Raw genomic sequence first — 9,898 nt, 5'->3', positions numbered from 1 at the left:
TTTTTCATCTCAGTGATATCTTCCATTCACTGTGCAAAGACTTTCCTGACTATCAGCATAATCTTTGCAAATATTTGATAAAAATGATGGTAGCCCATCTTGCTCCATCTGATCCCTGGAATGCTCTAAGAAGGGAAATCTTGAGTATCTTTGTTAAAATAAATGGCTGTTGTGGATCTTTTAGTTTGTTCAGTAGACTTGCCACTCTAGATTGATAACAGCTTTTCTTTGCCTTGTTAGTCATACACACATTCTCTCCTTATGTCCAAAGGTCTTTGGTTCTAAAACTATAGCTGATAACTCCCCAAGATACCAGTTATTTCAGATAAATACTTTTGATTTTTGATAGCTATGGTTTTTACTCTATCCTTAATTTCACAGAACTGTCTTCAGTTATATCATGGTAATTTCAGGACTATTATGGCTGAAATTTAAAGTTGGTTTTCTAAATAGGAAGAAGAGTGATCTTTCTCAGCCCACACACTTAATTCAAAATGCAGACAATGTAATTTTTAAAATGGGGAACCAAAAACAAAAAGAAATACTATTCACCCAAAACCACGGATGTGTTTTTTTCAGTTGTTTCAAATAATTAACAATCAGATGATGAGTTGAATACACATATTAATTCTGTTCCTCATGAGAATTAGATTGCAGTACCTAGGGGACTCAAACTAAAGATTAGCTTCAGCTATGAAACTTCTTTCAACTACCTCCCTAGCCTAACCCTGCCCCCAACTCTTAATGGCCCCAAATAACCTCACCACCCAGTGACCACAGAGGCAGTAACTCAGTTCCTTTTAGCCAAGAAGGGGAAAACACAGTAAGTGTAATATACAGAGGTTATATAGCTGGCCTGAGTGAATGGGAGTTGAAACCAAAAGTCAGAAAACTACAAAAGTTTCCACTTTAGGTCATTATGTGTTAGATAAAAGAGAGACCTAATAGAAGAGGGAGACAACAAAAAGATTAGGAATTGGCTGTCAACCATAGAGTGAAATAGTAGGGGACAGCAAGAAGAATAAATAATGTAAGTTGCTGATAGGCAATATTTGTAATTGTGGCTAAAGATAAGAAAGCAATTTATTTTGGTGACTCAAAAATTTTGAGTTAGGAAGCTAGTCTAGACTATGAAAGAGTTAAATCTCTGAGAAAACTTGTCTTTCTGATAATGCAAAATATGTTTGTTTAAATGCCAGACTGTCTCCCATTTGAGAGTTAATGTATAATGGGAGCAGTCTTCCTAATTCTCTGATTCATCACAGAAATAAATTATTTTTGAACTATATCAATAAGTCTTTTAAAATCTAAGGTCTCCTTTATAAATACCTAGCAATGAACCTACAAAACTTTGAAGTATGTCTTTTGTAAATATTGACATTATAAATCACAGGAAAATTTAAGAGTTGACTTGTATTTCACTAGATAACTATAAAAAGCCCTGAAATTATGCACCAGCTTGACCGTACACTAATAAATGTTACATGATACAAAATATATTTTTGGCTGGTATTTTACTCCATTTTTAGAATCAAAGTGATACACAATGCAAAATTCAGCTTCAAAATTCTCAGAAGGAAAGTAGGTTATTCAAAACAGTTAAGCTTTCAAATATTCTTTTGTATTATATCATGAATATATTCACATTTGTCCAACTGTAGATTTCAGTGTAAAATTAAGAACAGTCACCATATGTAAATTTAGCTGTAGACAGTGGTTAAAAATATTTTTTACTTATTTCAAATATGTACATCACTGTGTTTTCTAATTATTACTGTCTAAAACACAAATATCTCTGCCCTTGGCTAGGTATCTGTTGAAGTTCACAAGAATTGGTCCTAACTAGCTCAGAATAATTTAAAAATTACAAGTGGATTACATTTCTGACAGGTACCTTATTATTTTGACTATACCATAATTTTTAGTATATCCATATTGATCTTATGTTTTAGTAATAGGCATCCCATTGAAATGGCAAAGAAGAATTCTCGGTCTCATGGTTATTTACTCATAACTAAAAATGCATTTTTTTTCTTTCACAGAAAAAGAAAAAATAATTACAGAATTTACATGGTGTAGTATTAGAACAGTAAATGTTTTAATCAACTCTAAGCTCTGCCTTATAAACTTAAAACCTCAGGCAAGTTTTAGATTAAGAGCCTTATCTGCAAAATAAAGACAGTCTGTGTATGCAGGTACTATCATACGTAAAACATATGATAGATACTCAAGCCTTATTTCCCTTTTGTCCTACTCTCCAATTCTATTTTAAGACTATAGCAAGTTTGAAAACGTAGTTTTATGTTACCATGGAACTAAACAGCTATTAGAAAAAAAGGCCTGATAAAAATATTGTTAGGTACAAAAAAGAAATTTATTCAAGGATAGTAAATAGCATCAAGTAACCTTTATATCACTATAATGTGCAGGGTACTTTATACATGTGTACACATGCACACGCACATAAATGCATCTTTAGGTATATAAAGTACCTTGAACATTATAAAGGTTATACACAAAATCTCATTTAATTCTCTTTTTTTCTAATTGATGATGTTCTCAATTTATGAATGAGAAACTCAGTCATATTGCTTCCATCTTGCCTTCTCACACTTTCCACCTGCTCCTTTCTCTTCTAAGAATATGGTGGCAAGAATCCTTCACTTGAACATTTTAAATGTAATCTTGCTTCACTTTCTATATTTCATGTATTCTGGTATATTGCAGAAACCAATAATGAGAAATTATTTCAACTGCTAGGCAGCAGGACCTATATAATAACTGACTTTGTTTTATACATTAGGTCATATTTGGATCCGATCCTTGTATCAACCTATTGATCCAAGGCACTTTAAAAGCCCTACATTGTATTTCCTGTATTAAATCACCTTTCATATTCCATGTACATAAAAGATGGAAAGTGAAACAAAAGCAGTGTGGAGAACCCCATTTTAAAAAAAAAAAGCCTTTAGGAATTGCATTGCATCAAAAAAATCAGAACTAAGCAAAGATAGAGTGCTCTGCACATAAGTGGAAAAATTGATCAATAAGTTCCAAAATGAGGTTGAAATTCCACTAAGGAAAACTCACTTAAATGAAATGTTCTAATGCAGGGGAAAACTACCATTCCAGAGTGTCAAAGGAAGTCAAAGACTTCCTCCTTAAACCTGCAAAGTCCTCACCCCACCCTCACTCTCCTACTTCTAAGAGAATAAGAAGGCACCAGAGATGAACTCCTCAAACTTTCCTGACAACAGATCTACAAACTTAACTGTGTCTATACTGATCTTTATTTATTTTGTAGTTGTGGCTTTGTTTTATACATTAGGACAGCATGCCTTTATTTTTTTATTTTTATGCGGTGCTAAGGATCGAACCCAGTGTTTCACACATGCTAGGCAAGCACTCTGCCACTGAGCTACAGCCCCAGCCACTCTGTACTGGTCTTGAAGCCTTCACTTCTCTTCCAATGACCCTCAGAGTTAAGCCTAATTCCTCCATCTGTGCATAGGGATCTTGTGCAAACAATTCCTTCACATATCTGTCAACATCCTCTTCTGGCTCCTTTCCACCAGCATTTAAATGTGTAAAATCTCCCCATCTTTCCCCATGTCTCCTCTACTGACCTTTGGCTTCCTTCCCTTCATGGTCAGATCTACAGTGTCTATAATCAGTATTACAATGCCTCACCTCCCTCCCACTTCTCAACCCACTTGAGCCTAGATTCTGCCCCCATTACTCCAACAAAAATATTCTAAGATCACTAGTCCTTATTTTATTAGGCCTTCTAGCAACATTAAACCCTCCTTTTCAAACCACTCTTCCTTTAACTGATGTGAAACCTAGTTTTGTCTTCCTTCTTTGATCACTATTTGCCAGCTTCATTTTCTTCTCTACATCATATAGTTCTCTTCTCACTGTACCTGATTCCTAGGCTCTCCCATTCACTCCCATGGTATGACAGATTAGGTACTTCAGACCTTCTCTCCTGAACTCTCCCCAACTTCAACCTGTACATCCATTTATCTATATACTGGACACCCTCACTTGGGTATTTCATAAGATTCTCAAACACAAAAAAAATCTCCCAAACTCATTTTCCCCCATCAAACCTACCGCTCCTCCCAGTTCTAGGTAGAAATCTAGAAGCCGTCCTTCACTATTTCTCTCACAGACTTCACATCTATCAACCTTCTAATCCTGTTGATTCTACATCACAAGTATCCTTTATTTATTTGTTTATTGGTACTGGGGATTGAGCCCAGCGGTACTTTACCACTGAGCCACATCCCCAGCCCTTTTTATTTTTTATTTTAAGATAAGGTCTCATTAAGTTGTCTAGGGCTTTGCCAAATTACTGAGGCTGTCTTTGAATTTTTGATCCTCCTGCCTCAGCCTCCCCAGTCTCAGGCCTGTGCTACCACACCCAGCACAAGAATCTTTTAAATCCTTGTATTTCTCTACAGTGCCACCACTTGAACCCAACCATTCTCTCTCTTCTGGACTGCAGCAACAACTTCAAATTGGTCTCCCAGGGTTCATATTCCCTACCCACTCTACATTCTGCCAGTACCATCAATAAAGCATAATCTGGTACTTCCCTTCTTTTGTTTCTTCGAATGGCAGCTCACTCTTATTTTCGATGGGTGCCCTTTTTCCTTTTTCCTATTTGCTATTCTGTCCCTCTCTGTTTTCCATACTCCTCAAAAGGGAACTGATATAGTCTCTCCCTAGGGAAATCTTTTGGCTTTTTTGTTTTGTTTTGTTTTTTGTTTTTGGAAGGGGGGGTTGTTTTGTTTTGGTTTTTTGTTTTTGTTTTTGTTTTTGTTTTTTGGTACCAGGGATTGAACCCAGGAGTGCTTAACCACTGAGCCACATCCTCAGTCATTTTTATTTGTTATGTTGGGATAGGGTCTAAGTTGCTTTAGGCCTCGCTAAATTGCTGCAGCTGTCTTTGAATTTGCAATCTTCCTGCCTTGGCCTCCAGAGCCACTGGGATTACAGGTGTATGCCACTGCACCCAACCCTAAGGGAAATCTTGCTTGATGTACCAGATCAGTTTACTTTCTTGTTGATTGCCTGGCATCATGAATCCTCTCAATCCTCTCAATGGTGTTGTGTCTCTTTCTGGCTACACTGTTAAGAGCCAAGGAGGCCAGGGACCAGGTCTCACATCTTTTTTTTTTTTCTTTTTAAATTTTTTTTATAGTTGTAGATGGACAATACCTTTATTTTATTTGTTCATTTTTAAGTGGTGCTAGTGATCGAACCCAGTACCTCACATGTGCTAGGCCACCATTCTGCCACTGAGCTACAGCCCCCACCCCAGGTCTCACATCTTTACCCTGCTGCTTAATATAGTGTCTTGCACATAGAAATACTCATTATTATTTGTTGAATGGACAAATGATATAAAAGCTATTTATTAAAGAAAAACAGTCAAATTCATTCCATGGCATAGCAGCAAAAATCAAAATGTCATAATCAGTGTAACTTTTCAAGATTGCATAACAGAAAGCTATGGGGGAGAGGTTGATGAACCACTTCACAGAAAATTAGGAATTCACTATGTAAATCTAGCCATGAACAGCTCTTTAATTGATGTGCTAATTTCTTGGAGATTTTCACATTTCGAAAGCACTATCTTAAAGGTAACATGGGGTCACATCAAGTTAGTAGACTGTGATTTTCTTAGCCATGCCTACAGTGTCGGGCTTTTTAGTTAGCTCTTATTTGAGGTTGTTATGAATAGTGGCACTATAAACACTCTTCGTTAATAACTATTCTTTTTTTTTTTTTTGATATCAGGGATTGAACTCGGGCACTCAACCACTGAGCCACATCCTCGGCCCTATTTTGTATTTTATTTAGAGACAGTGTTTTACTTAGTGCCTCCCTGTTGCTGAAGCTGGCTTTGAACTCCCAATCCTCCTGCCTCAGCCTCCCAGAGCCATTGGGATTGCACACCACGCCCAGCCATTAATATCTTTTTTATTTCAAATTTTCTCCGTGAGGAATGCAAAACGGGAATTAAAATGTGAAATCAGTAATCCATAAGTAGGTAAAATGTGTCAATTTGATGGGTGGGCGGTGACAGAGATTGAACCCAGGGGCACTTTAACCACTGCATAATATCTCCAGCCCTTTATTTATTGATTGATTTTTTTTGAGATAGGGTCTTGCTAAGTTGCTGAACTTTGAATTTGTGATCCTCCTGCCTCAGCCTCCTAGTTGCTGGAGATACAGATGTGAACAACCATGCCTGGCTCAATTTTTTAAAAGACACCCAAACATCTCATATGAGTGATTTATATCCCTTTCACATATAGCTAGGGAGTTATCTAAAAAAATTATATATTTTTTTTCATAGAACCTGAACTCCTAACCAACATGCTATGCTCTATCTTGATTCTTTAAAATGTTTTTATAGTAGATGGACATAATACTTTTATTTTATTTTATGCTAGGCAAGTGCTCTACCACTGAGCCAAACCCCAGCCCTCTATCTTGATTTTTAGTGGTACTATTTTTCCTGTTTTATTTCATAAAATGCTATTAAAGGGGCTGGGATTGTTGCTCAGCGGTAGAGCGCTCACCTCGCACAGTTGGGACCCAGCTTCGATCCTCAGCACCACATAAAAATAAAGGCATTGTGTTGTGTCCATCTACATCTAAAAAATAAATAAATAAATAAAAATGCTATTAAATATAAAAATTTAGGACTAGGGTTGTGACTCAGTGGTAGAACGCTTGCTAGGCATGCGTGAGGCACTGACTTTGATCCCTGGCACCACATAAAATAAACAAATAAAATTAAGGTGTTGCGTCCATCTACAACTAAAAAAAAATTTTATATAAAAATAAAATTTTAGAATTGAAGAGAATTCTGCTGCCACGAATAACTGATTAGAACAAATAAATAATTTTTTAAAAATAAATTTCAAAAAATAAAAAATTTAAAAATAGCCTTACTGATTTCCTCAAGTATGACAAGCTTTTTCTTGAGAGAGCTTGTTGTTTTGTTGAGGTAAACCTCTAGATGGATCTGTATGATTAAGAAAATTAGGCTCCTTGGGTTTAATCTATCTAAGGAGGATTCAAGAGATGTCAATTATTCCAAATAATAATATGGGAAAAAATCTGGATTTTTCACTGGATACCCTAGAGAAAAAGAACGGGGCCTAAAAAAGAAAGAAGTGGGGGGCTGAGGCTGTGGCTCAGCGGTAGTGCACTTGCCTGGCATGTGTGAGGCACTGGGTTTGATTCTCAGCACTTCATGTAAATAAATAAAATAAAGGTCTATCAACAACTAAAAATTATTTAACAAAAAAAAAGAAAGAAAGAAGTGGAATGAGGATCAGTAAAGAGAACTGAGATGAGACACATCCTAGAAACAGGGTAAAAGATGGGAGCCTACTGGAGGTCAGGGCCATTGAGAAGTCTCCTACTATTGTAAAGAATGGCTATTAAATTTCTACAACCAAATATTTATATGTCAAATTTGAAGTTTTCTACTTTGTAGTATAGCCTTCATTAACTTAGCCTTCATTAGACCTTTTAGACAATTCGAAGACATCCAAACATCTTTGTGGCAAGTCATTTGGAGAAATGAAGGATATAAGGAATGGTACATCATAAAGCAAAAAGGCAACAGCCAAAGGAACAAAGGACCATGGACAAGCAGGCTGCATCATGTTCTGACCCAGGAGATACAGAAGCAACCTCAGAAATCTTTGGAGAACTTGAGGTCTCAGAACTTCCCATAGTGGTTGGAAATGGATGTTGGGCCATTTTTATGCTGAAAGAATGACTGTAAACATTAAATTATTTGAGATTATCCAGGTCAGAAACTTCTGGGTTATATTCAAGTGAGAAAGCATTTACTGAGCCACAGTAAAATAAATTTGATTTATTAGCAACATTTGTCACAGACGCTGCCCTGATGTATGGTAATTAGCTTTCAGGACTCTGAACGCTTCTGGATTTTCTCCTTCCTCATCAGGTTCTACTCCGTTTCCTTTGCCAGTTGCTTCTTTTTCCCTCCTCCCATCTCTCATATATGGTGTACCTCAGGACTGAGTCTTCCAGCCTCTCCTCTTTCAACAGACACTCAGTCCCCTGATGATCTCATCCGGTTTTATGTTTTAAAATGCCATCCATATGTTGACAGCTTCCAAATTTCTATCTCCCAGTCTCTCTCCTGAATCCAGACTCATATAACCCATTGACCATCTGCCATCCTCACTTGAATGTCTAAAATTCATCTCAAACTTAACATACTACATTTCTGATCCTCCTCCCCAAAGCTGTACCACTCCTGGCTTTCCTCATCTCCATCCTTTCAGGCCCCAAATCATGGAGTCTTCCTTAATATACTTTTTCTAAAATCATGTCATCTCTAAGTTCACAGGTAATCCTATTGCTTTTACCTTCAGAATATATCCAGAATCTACCCATTTCTGCCATCTCCACTTCTACTACCCTCGTCAGAACTACCATCATCACTTACTTAAATTATTACAGAAATCTCCTAACTGATCTCCCTGCTTCTATCTTTTCCTCTCTAGCAGCCAAGGATTATCATTTTAAGACCTATATTATAAAAGATTACTACTCATTCATCTCCCTTTTTCATCTGGAGTCAAAGCCAGAATTCGTATAGTGGTCTTAGATAACCTCCCTCCCCTCCCCCACTTTGAGCTCATCAAATCCTGTCTCTCCTGTTCTCTCTTCCAGCTGTGCCTGTACCCTGGCTCTTTCTGAACAAGCCAGGCACTCTCCCACCTTAGACCTTGTGCATTTGCTATTCACTCTCCCTGGGAAATTCTACAAAGCTTCTTCTCTCACTTCCTTTAAATCTTTGCTTAAATATCAGCTTCTCAAATAGACTCTCAATGACCACCCTCTTCAAATGGCAAGCTCTTACCAACTTCTCCAGTATCCCCTTTTCTTATTCTATTTTTTTCTCTTTTCCCGTTAGCATTTATCTCCTTCTGACATACCATATAATTTATTATCTTCATTGATGATTGTCTTTCTCCCTCCCCTGGCCACTAGAATATATAAGCTCCATAAAGGGAACATCTTTATTTGCCTTTTTCAATAATATATCCCAAGCACTTAGCACCATGCCTAGCCTGTGATAGACACTCAATTATAATTTTTGAATGAAAATCTGTCCCCCTGCCAACAGAATGAGAATCAGAGTCCACAATTTTGTAAAACACAGGCACTTTCCTTTAGTCCAGAAATTGAAAAACTTTTCTTTAAAAGGTCAAATGGTAAACATTTTAGGCTTATAGGTCATACAGTCTTTATTCTAACTACTAATTTCTGCCCTTGGAGCTCACAAATATCTAGAGACAACGCAGAAACAAATAGGTGTGGCTGTGTTTCAATAAAACTGTTTACAAAAATAATCTGGCCAGTAGACTGTCCTTCACTGAGTCCTGCTTTAGACAAAGACACATCTTTGTAAATCAAGTTTTTCACTGACTGGCCAGGCTCTACCAATTGACAAAAACAAAATTCTAGAAGGGTGAATGCCAATGTAGGAAAGTTACAGATTAGTAGCTTCTCTGTCTGCAGACAGATTGGGATTAGGCATTCCTTACTCAAAGTGGCCCTTCAGTAAAATGTGACTTAGGGGGTTGGGCAGGAACGGCTTTCTGGCTAATGAGTTCAGAGCACATTATCTGTGGTTCTGGATCATCCTCTAGAGGTTTCTAATGTGCAAAATAATCTACTTCTGAAGGCCTTTTTTTTTTAATGCCATTAAATTCTTTGGTATTGATGATAAATTTCCTTGGACAAGTAAACCATTTTTACTTGTATCAGCTATTCTAAAAGTCAATAGACTGATGCAGTATATTAAGAAAATACTTGTTGTGCCAGAGGA

At 36.9% G+C, this 9,898-nt stretch overlaps 1 protein-coding gene across 1 annotated transcript in view; it reads right to left on the bottom strand.

Moving 5' to 3' along the window:
- The window catches only part of Myo9a (myosin IXA), a 293,301-nt gene that overhangs the window by 281,164 nt on the left and 2,239 nt on the right, over nucleotides 1–9,898 (bottom strand). The window lies entirely within an intron of this gene.

The sequence above is a fragment of the Ictidomys tridecemlineatus genome, chromosome 5, assembly GCF_052094955.1.
Source record: "Ictidomys tridecemlineatus isolate mIctTri1 chromosome 5, mIctTri1.hap1, whole genome shotgun sequence".
Taxonomy (NCBI): domain Eukaryota; kingdom Metazoa; phylum Chordata; class Mammalia; order Rodentia; family Sciuridae; genus Ictidomys; species Ictidomys tridecemlineatus.
Note: the sequence above shows the minus strand (reverse complement) of the source record. Positions and strands in the feature narration are given on the sequence as shown.